The sequence below is a fragment of the Cupressus sempervirens genome, chromosome 1 (assembly GCF_028749045.1).
Source record: "Cupressus sempervirens isolate cs-2001-9-10 chromosome 1, ASM2874904v1, whole genome shotgun sequence".
Classification (NCBI taxonomy): domain Eukaryota; kingdom Viridiplantae; phylum Streptophyta; class Pinopsida; order Cupressales; family Cupressaceae; genus Cupressus; species Cupressus sempervirens.
This window is the reverse complement of record NC_143118.1, coordinates 207,998,384-208,008,485: the sequence shown is the minus strand read 5'-3', so window position 1 is coordinate 208,008,485 and position 10,102 is coordinate 207,998,384. Positions and strand designations below refer to the sequence as shown.

Genomic DNA, 10,102 nt, shown 5'->3' with positions numbered 1-10,102 from the left:
CTAACATTGCAAGACTATTTGCTAACACTGCAAACATTTCTCCAAAACTTCATAATCCAAATGACCCAATGACCCCTTTTTATATACCCCTGTTGGTAAACCAACGACCGAGATTAAATCAAACCAACGGCTAAGATTAAGACAACTCGACAGCCACTAATAGAATTGGTTGCAAGGTGTCCAAACGGAAATCTCTAAAATTAGTAAATAATAACCATTTACTAATTCTTGGCAAGTGGACAAACAGCTGTCCAAACCACCCATAAATACTACTGCTCTTCATAGATAAGGACGAACAGTTGTCCAAGCTACCCATAAATACTACTGCTATTTCTGGGTCAGAAATAACAGATGTCCAACTAACAATAATTAACACTATTTGTGTGGAGAGTGAGTGAGAGTGTGGACATCATGGAGGCGATGAAAGGATTAAGTAAAACAAACTTTATATCAGAAAGCAGTGTTAGTATTCCCTTAGCTAGCCACAAAATTCTTATCCCTAGTTTGGGAAGAGAAGAATTAAATCAAGTATGCCTTTGTCATCTTCCTTCACTAGGAAAAAATACTTCTCTAGTTTCCTTACAAGGCCGATATGGGAATCGTTCCCCAGATTTCATATCTGGGAGTTTGAGGAATAGGGGAAGTATCAAAAATTTAAATGTAATTATCAAATAAATTAGATTCATTAGAATTAGGATGTTTGGAAATTTTTTTGTAATGTGTATAAATATTAAGTTTAGAGTAACAAGATAATAAAATCTATATAGTTATTTTGTTAACAAAAAAAGTTTTTTAGTTTTTTGTTACTTTAATCAGTAATTTTATTATATTTTTTCTATATATTATTTACATCTTTAAAAAATAAAATTGTTATATAGAAAATAGAAACATTAATAATTTTATAAAACTATTTTTAAGCTTTGAAAAAATGTCATAATCTAGATTTTAATATAAACTTTCTAAACTTTCCTACATAGTAAAATATTTCTATTTTTTTACATATTTAAATATTTATATTCTAAATATTTTAATTTAAAAAATTGACTCATGAATAATACACAATCTAATATAAAGCTATTTAGTAGATTTACTACACACTGAGCTATATATATAAAGAGCTTTTTAATTTTTAATTATTAGATAGAGGAGAATATGAATTCTTAGACTGAGATTTTGTTGGTAAAGAATGAATTTTTTTTATATAATTTTTTTTTAATAGAAATGATTTGTTAACTATATTTGTATTATTTCAAATAGAAAAATTATAGTTCTTAAAAATTGATACACTATGTATTTAATGGCATCTTATTAATAATAAAATAATTGATTGTTTAATAATCAAACAATAGTTTTAAATTAAGAAAGTTGCTAATTAAGATTTTAACACAAGAAAAGAGAAACATAAATGAAAAGAGTACAAAATGAAATTTATAAATTTATGAAAATAAATTATTCTTAATGAACTTTGTAACTTATATATATATATATATATATATATATATATAATGAATATTTATATTAATTAAATTTATTTCAAATATATAAACAGATAAATAAATTAGTAGAAATGATACAAATATTCAAATATATGATAGATTTAGTAGGATAATTTTATAATTGTTTGAATTTTTTGTATTATATATAAGAGGGTCAAAAAGGGAGAGATGCAAATATCATCTCCCTTTCTTTGATTTTAGAAAATAAAATCTATCTTTTATAATTTCTTCTAATTTTACTTTATTAAACCCTCTTTAACCAAATAAATATAATTACCATCATCTTTTTATAATAAATACTTGATCAATTTACTTAAAAAAAACATGTTTTATATATTGGCTATGTGTAGAGACGAGATCAGGCAAAACAGTAAGCGAACCAACATATTTAAGGTGGGATTCATTGGCGGGACCTATTTCCGGAGACAGCCGCTATAAAATCACTTTCAAATGGAACCCTTCGCTTGGTTTCCCTGGCGCCTTTCTCTTAAAAAACACGCACGCACGAGAGTTTTTTCTTAAAACACTCTCCATTTTCATTCCTGGATTTTCTTTGCTAATGACCGTGTTTTCTTTGCTAATAAGGTACTTCTCTCTCGTCCTCAAAATTCATTCATTCAAATGAAAAGTATGGTAATATATTATAATGTGTTTATCGATCAGACTTATCTTCCAGAAGAGACGCCAATGGAACTGAGGGCACTGAGGGAGTTGGATATGAAATCTCTGCGCGGTGACGGAACGGGAGAACGGAAATTGGGCGATTTGATTTATGATTACGATGTTTACAACGATCTTGGGGAGCCAGAGAAAAGTCCAGATCTCTGCAGAGAAGTGCTCGGTGGGTCACAGGAATTTCCGTATCCCAGAAGATGTAGAACGGGCCACCCACGTCTTAAAACAGGCATGTACATTTGAAATATTTGTTAAGATATTCTTTAGATTATCAGAATAGAGTAAGAATATAAGGTAAATCTTTTAATGTGTGATACTAATTTAAGTAAGAGACACATAAACTTTTATAATCCATAAAAGCACTCTTATTTTGTCCATTTTATCTCTAGATGATGTACTTTGATTGATTCTGAAGTTATGTTGTTTTCAATTACTATTATTTGTGTTGTTTTCAATCGTAAACTGATGTACTTACTGAATCCTATAGTTTGGTTTTTTAATATTAGAGTTCTTTTATTTCAATTGTCCTTTTATGCTTTATTACTTGTTTTTAATAGTGTCTTTTATTTCCTAACTTTGTATCTATCACAAAAAGTTTAGACAAGTCATCAAATATAAATGGACTACTTTATTGAGTTCTACAATTTAGAATTTGCAAATGTCTTGCTTATCCTCTTTTATGTCAATTGTCAAATACTTCTATTTTGTTTATAGTAATGACCTGGTACCTCTTGTACAAAGTTTACTCAAGTTTTCATATGTAGATTTTAGTGTTTGGACATTAGCATAATTTTTAGATTGTCTGTTTTATTTTAATTGTCAAAATCTTTTATCCTAATTTCAATAATGACCTCCTACCTATCACAAGATTTTTTTTATCAAATCTTCAAATATAAATAATATACTTTACAATTCTATATTAAATTTTTCAATAATTTTAATTGAAAGATGCTTTGTTATATTTTATTTCAATAATAACCTCTTAGCTATCAAAGAAAATATGTTCATCAAATGAACACAAACTCTAAATTAATGCTAAAAATTTCAATATTTGAAGACTACCTAGCATTTTACTTTAATTTTTTCCTCTTCTATTATTTAGATTAATTTTTCATCTGGATGTACCGTTGTGCGCAGCTCCCGAGTTCGAGACGCGGACAAGCACAAATTTTGTTCCCCCGGATGAAAGATTTCCCTACACTGAGTTTTCTGACTTTGGCGCAAACACAATCGTCGCATTTGCCAACATGGTAATTCCCACACTTGTTAACGTCTTCGACAAAGCCTTCAATACCATCGATGAAGTCAATGAACTTTACAGAAGGGGACTTCAAATCCCTGAGAATTCTCACAAGATACACAAACAACACAAAAACCCTCTCCAACTTATCCAGCGGCTCGTTGACGAGATCGAGGATGACGTATGATAGGTTGAATATTTAGTAGATCCTTTCGCTTCTATAAATTTATGGTTATAGTTTTACAATTTTAATTTTATTATGATAAGTTTTTAACATTTAATATATTTATATAATAATAAGGCTTTTATAATCTGATCTTGTGGAATCCCAAAACAAATGTAATCCATATAACCACACTGAAAATTGTAACAATAAACACAAACTATTTTATTCATACAATATTTCAAAAACTTAGTATATCGTAGGTTTAACTAAATATGCATCGCATATTACAAAACTCCTTTTAGTTTGTGTATTAACTGATGTCTTAAAAGAAAACTAATGTGAACTGATTTCTAAGATTGTCATGACAGTGAAATAAGGGTGAACGGCCCTGAGTCTCATCTATCACCTGCCAGCAGATCTCTGTTCATTTGATTTGGAATTTTTCGTAATCTTCTGAATCCATAAGATTAATTCATCAATATTTCAGTGTTGAATTTCTTTGAAGATTAAACTACTCACCCCAGTTGTAAAATATGAAATCTAATATTATTAAATTAAACTAATGAATTTTTGGGTGTTACAGCCGATGAGTACGCTTGGAGAGATGATGAGGAATTTGCACGCCAAACTCTTGCGGGTGTGAATCCACTCATGATTCGGTCTCTTCAGGTGACCCAAATTCTTTATATTCTCGAACAAGAAGCTATTAATATGCTACAGTCTTATTCATTCAATCATACGAAATTCTTACAATTTACAATTTATTTAATGTGACAAGTTTAAAATATATTTCATGCTGTTTTTCAATAAGATTGTGTGGGAGTTTTAAATCAAGATAACAAAACGCGCAAAAACCAACCTAACTTACTAGGTTAAATAGTGTACTTTAGATCCTGCCTGATTGAAAATAATTTAATTAGTATATATTGTGTATAGGAATTTCCTCCCTCTGGCAGCTTGGATGAGAAGGTGTTCGGTCCGCAGAAGAGTGCCATCACAGCCCAACACATAGAAAAGAACATTGAAGGCCTTTCTGTGGATCAGGTAATTTATCTCTTCACATATATTGTTTATTAGTTTTCTGAACTGTACAGGACTGATGGAATTAGAAATTTAATATAGGCCTTGGAATCGAAACGGCTATTTATTCTCGACTACTATGATGCCTTTACACCCTACGTGGAGCGAATTAACAAAATTTCTGACGACATTAAAACATATGCAAGCCGCACAGTATTATTCCTCAGCAAGGAAGGAATACTAAAGCCAGTGGCCATAGAGTTGAGCTTGCCTCCAATTGATGGGAACGCAGCTGTTAAAAAAGTTCTTACACCAGGAACTCGTGGCACGGAAGAAGGAGCATTGTGGCAACTAGCCAAAGCACATGCAAAATCAAATGATGCAGGCTATCATCAACTCGTCAGTCATTGGTAAATAAACAGTGCTATATTGATATAAAAAAAAGACGCATATATTTTCAGAAAATGCAAGGAAATATATCTTAGAGAATATAATCTAAAATATTGATACCATAAAACAGGCATTCAAATTCATTATCAATTAAATAGTTTGAACAAAGATAACGCGAATCTGATAACAAAATCACATTTTTATTAAGTAATAAATCAATGTCTAATAAGATCTGTAAAGCGAAAAAATTTAACAGTCACAACTGGGTTGTGTTTGCAGGCTGAGGACTCATTGTGTCACAGAGCCTCTCATTATAGCCACTCGGAGACAGCTAAGCAAAATGCACCCAGTATACAAATTATTGATACCCCATTTCCTCGATACCATGGACATCAATCAAGCTGCCCGTCAGAGCTTGATCAATGCAGCAGGTATCATTGAACAAGGCTTTACCCCTGGCAGATACTCATCAGAAATGTCATCTAAAGTCTACAAAAACTGGAAATTTAATGAGCAAGGATTGCCTGCTGACCTCCTTACTAGGTAACTGAGATACCAATTTCTTTAGTTGGCTTCTTTTAAGTCTCCGTTGAGAGGCAAGTAACATTTAATTGAAGAGTTCCAAAATGTGAGAATCTAATATTTGGAAAGCTAAATTGCTAGCAAATTATATTGTCTCCTCTTGGTTCAATTCAAAAGGTCGATTAAGCATATCATTTGCTTTAACATGTGCTGTACAGGGGAATGGCAGTTCCAGACTCAAATGCACCTCATGGTTTGAGGCTTCTGATTGAGGACTACCCATATGCTGTTGATGGTCTTGAAATATGGTTTGCCCTAAAAACGTGGGTTTCAGAATACTTATCTCTGTATTACAAGGACGATGCTTCTGTTCGAAGAGACAAAGAATTGCAGGTATGGTGGGATGAAATAGTAAATGTGGGACATGGAGATCTGAAAGACGATCCATCCAGATGGTACAAGATGGATTCAGTGGACGAAACAATCGAAGCGGCCACAACTATCATCTGGATTACATCTGCCCTCCATGCGGCAGTGAACTTTGGGCAGTATTCGTATGGAGGATACATGCCAAATATGCCCACAATGAGCAGACGTCTGATTCCAGACAAAGGAACATGTGAATACGATGAACTCCTTAAGGATCCAGAAGCATATTTCTTGAGCACAATATCTTCTCCAACGCAGGCCACCCTTATCATGGCCGTTTTGGAAATCTTGTCAAATCATGCCAAAAATGAGGTGTATTTGGGACAATTGCAGGGATCCACGTTGAGCTGCGTAGACGATGAAGCTGTAGAAGCAGCGTTCGAGAGATTTTCAGCGAGCATGATACAGATTGAGAGGAATATAATTGAGAGAAACAGTAAATGCGAAGTTTATAAAAACAGGCATGGACCTGCAAAAGTTGCATATACCTTGCTCTACCCCAACACTTCTGATTTGTCAAAAGAAGGCGGTCTCACAGGCCGCGGGGTGCCCAACAGCATATCCATTTAATTGCATCTTCCAAAACCTTTGCTACTGTCAGTTTCGGTTGTGAACTACACATGAATAAATTTAGTTCCTCACTATGATTATAAGAGAGCTACTTGCAATTTTTGGTTTTCAAGGAACTTTAATATATAGGATTAAAAAGCTTTAAAAATATCATATGCAGGATGTGGAAGGCATATAATAGTTTAAGATTAAATATGTCTATCTATTGTTGATTTATTAAAAATAATAATTCGTGAACTAGATTTTCAATGTTAATTGCAAGGTCTTCTATCGTCTCTTCAATATTGTTTTTGGGGGTCCGTTTTATAATTGTTTTCGGTTTTCAGTAGTGAAAAATATTTGTGGTAAACTTAAACCTCCATGTTAGTTGGCAGGGTCAGGTGAAAATAACGCACAAAATAAAAGACCTATAAGATGCTGCATAAAATAAATTTAATTGACTCGCCTTAAAAACATTTTCTTGAGGTTATTATATAAAGGGATTTAAATGGAAAATACTAGAATTAGCCAACGTGACATAGAAATATTAATTTCTATCTAGAATCTTTTATATATCAACATTGAAAAAGTAAAATGTAAATCAACATTACAACTGGCTGTGTCTACCCATCAATTTATGGACAATGAAGTTTCTTCCATATTGGAAATAGTATTCTTTGGTACTGGGGATGAGAATCAAAGGAATAAGGTCATGGATGATTTTCTTTTTGAAAAAGGGGACTTTAGCAAGTGGTTGATGGTGACTAGGAGAAAGAGGAATGGTTCTTTATGCTAGCTTTTATAAATCTTACACTCTGAAGATCCTTGAAGGTCAATGTTGGTGGTAAAAAGTATGAACCTTGTAGGAAATCTAGAAAATACATTTGAGAGATTGTTAAGAAAGAAGACATTGCAAATAGGAAGTAACTCATCATCCAAGAAGGTTGTTCACAAAGTAACAAATGAGAATTATGTCTTTGAATATTAGTGGTTTAAATGCCTGTCATACACAAGATACTCTTATGAATTTTATTTGGGACCACAAATGAGATGTTATTTTGATTCAAGAAATCAAGCTGACAAAAGATAAGGTAGAGAGAATCTTCCTTTTTTGGAATGGCAACGTGGTGGGTTGTAGTTCTGAAGGGGCTTCTAGATGTGAGGTTACCGATTAGAATCACCATCTTGTCCATTGTGATATTATGATCTCTAAGAGTAACACTATATGTTAAAATATAAACATGTTAGGGATAACTTTACCCAATTGGTTACAAATATCTATGTGCCTAATACAAAGTTGAGAAGATTCAACTTTTGGAATCATCGGATCTCAGGCGTACTTTCTTGAATGCACCTTGGTTGATTATGGGCGATTTAAATTCTCCTCTAAAGGATAATGATAATTTAAGCATGGTTGGTTCTCAATCTTGGCTAGATTACAAGATGGAACTTGTGGACTTTATTAAGCTATGTGCTATGGTGGATGTGCATCTTCAGGGATCTGACTTTAGCTAGTGTAATCATAGTGTTGGTCAACATCTAATTCAAGTCAAGCTCGATAGAGCTTTAATCTCTTGCGACTAGTTTAATTCTTTTTGCTATTCCCTATCTTCAATTCCTAAGATTGGTTTTAATCATTTTCCTATCTTTTTTCTTTTTACCATCTAGTGGTAAAAAAAAAATTCCATTTAGATTTGAGTGAATGTGGTTGGAACATTTGGATTTTAGAAATAAAATTAAAGAGTTTTGGCAAGTTCTATTGATGGATCGACAATTATTAGGGTGGCTAAATAATTTTCTTTTGTGAAGGATAAAGTGAATGTTTGGAATAAAGATGTGTTTTGTAATATTTTTCATAGAAGAAGATTGACAAATCTAACCTTGACGACATTTTAGATGGTCATTCAAAGATAAGGGGATCTTCAAGTTTACTGAAATATTGGAAAAAATATTGGTTAAGTATCATGATATTATTCTCAAAGAGGAATTATATCAGAAGTAGAGATCTTGGTCCTTATGACTTAAGTGAAGATATATATGAATACCAAGTTCTTTCACCTGACTACTTCAGAGGATAGAACAGTGAATAGCATAACTAGAATTTTGTCAAGAAATAAAAGATTAAAAAATGACAAGGATGTCTTTGATGAGTTTGTAGCCTTCTTTTCTTCTCTATTGGCTAGAGATAAGAGCTTGAGTGTTTCCTCCCAAGATTGTCTCCTTGGAAGTATTCTTTCAATGTTCAATTCTGAGGTTAATAACTAGCCGATAGCTATTATTAATAAAGATGAAATTAAAAATTATGCTTTCTACTTTGATTGTGAGAAATCCCCTTATCTAGATAGTTCTCCTATGTTCATTTTTTAGGCGATTTGGGAGGTTATTTTCCTTGATGTACGTGTTATGATCATGGAGTTGTTTAGTTCTAGGTGTTTATTGAAATAGATCAATGCTACTTTTATTGCCCTCATTCCCAAGAGATATGTTGGATCCTTTCATGCCACTAGTTTATGTAGCTCCATTTAGAAAATCTTTTCTAACATTATCACTTTTAGATAGCTAGCTATTCTTCATAAGATTGTCTCTCCCTAGAAGAGTGGGTTTTTCCCAAGGAGATAGATCTTGGATACTATTTTAAAAGTGCATGAACTAATTCATTTAGCTAACAATTCTAATAAGCATGGTTTTCTTCTAAAGTTTTATTTTTCTAAAGCCTATGACTCAGTGGATAGGGGCTTTCTCATAAAATTCCCCAAGGCCTTTGGTTTTTGTGATAAATTTGTCTAGCTTATTACCTAGCTTGTTTGTATTGTCTCTATGATCATTATTTTCAACTATTTTTCTTCCTAATTTTTAAAACCTTCTAGGGGTCTTTGCCAAGGAGATCATGTTTCTCCTATTCTCTTTTCCATCGCAATGAAAACCTTGGACATGTTATTTCATTCTAAAGTGTTGAAGGTTGCTTTCATGGAATTGACTCCTTCATCTACAAATTTGGTGCCCTCTCATTAATGATTTCTTGATAATATTGTTATTTTGGATCAGTCCTCAATAAGAGAAGCCAATGTTTGAAGGATATTTTATAGCTTAACACTAAGGATATATGTCTGGTTATCAATTGGTATAACAATTATTAATACTTTATCAACACCACATAAGATAAAAAATTGAAGATAGCCTAGATTTTTGGTCTTTCTATCAACCATTTGTATGCCTCTTATTTCACCCACCTTCCCCACCCCCCTCATGGTCTTAATCCTCTTGATACCTTTTCGTCCTTGTTGGTTGATAGGTTTAATAGGAAAGTTGTGGGTTGAAAGGGTTCCATTTTGAGCCAAGATGGGAAGCTTCAACTTTTGAAGGCTCCTTAGAAAAACCTACATTTCTATGTCCCCAACCTTTTAAGGACTGTTGCAATGTTTTTCAATGCCATCAAAAAAATCCAAAAGAACCTTTTGTCGACTGGGTGGAAGATAAAAGATTAATGGATCCTATTTCTTGGGACTAGGTTTGAAACCTAAGTAAATGGGGAGGCCTTCAGATTCATCATAGTTTTGTTTAATAAATTCTTCTCTTGTGACCAAAGAGATCTAGAGAGTGTTTGGTAAAGTGGAA

At 32.6% G+C, this 10,102-nt stretch overlaps 1 pseudogene; it reads left to right on the top strand.

Annotated features, from left to right (window-relative positions):
• The first annotated feature begins 2,040 nt into the window (after positions 1-2,040).
• LOC149576876 (putative linoleate 9S-lipoxygenase 4) lies at positions 2,041-6,508 on the top strand (annotated as a pseudogene).
• Positions 6,509-10,102: the final 3,594 nt, after the last annotated feature.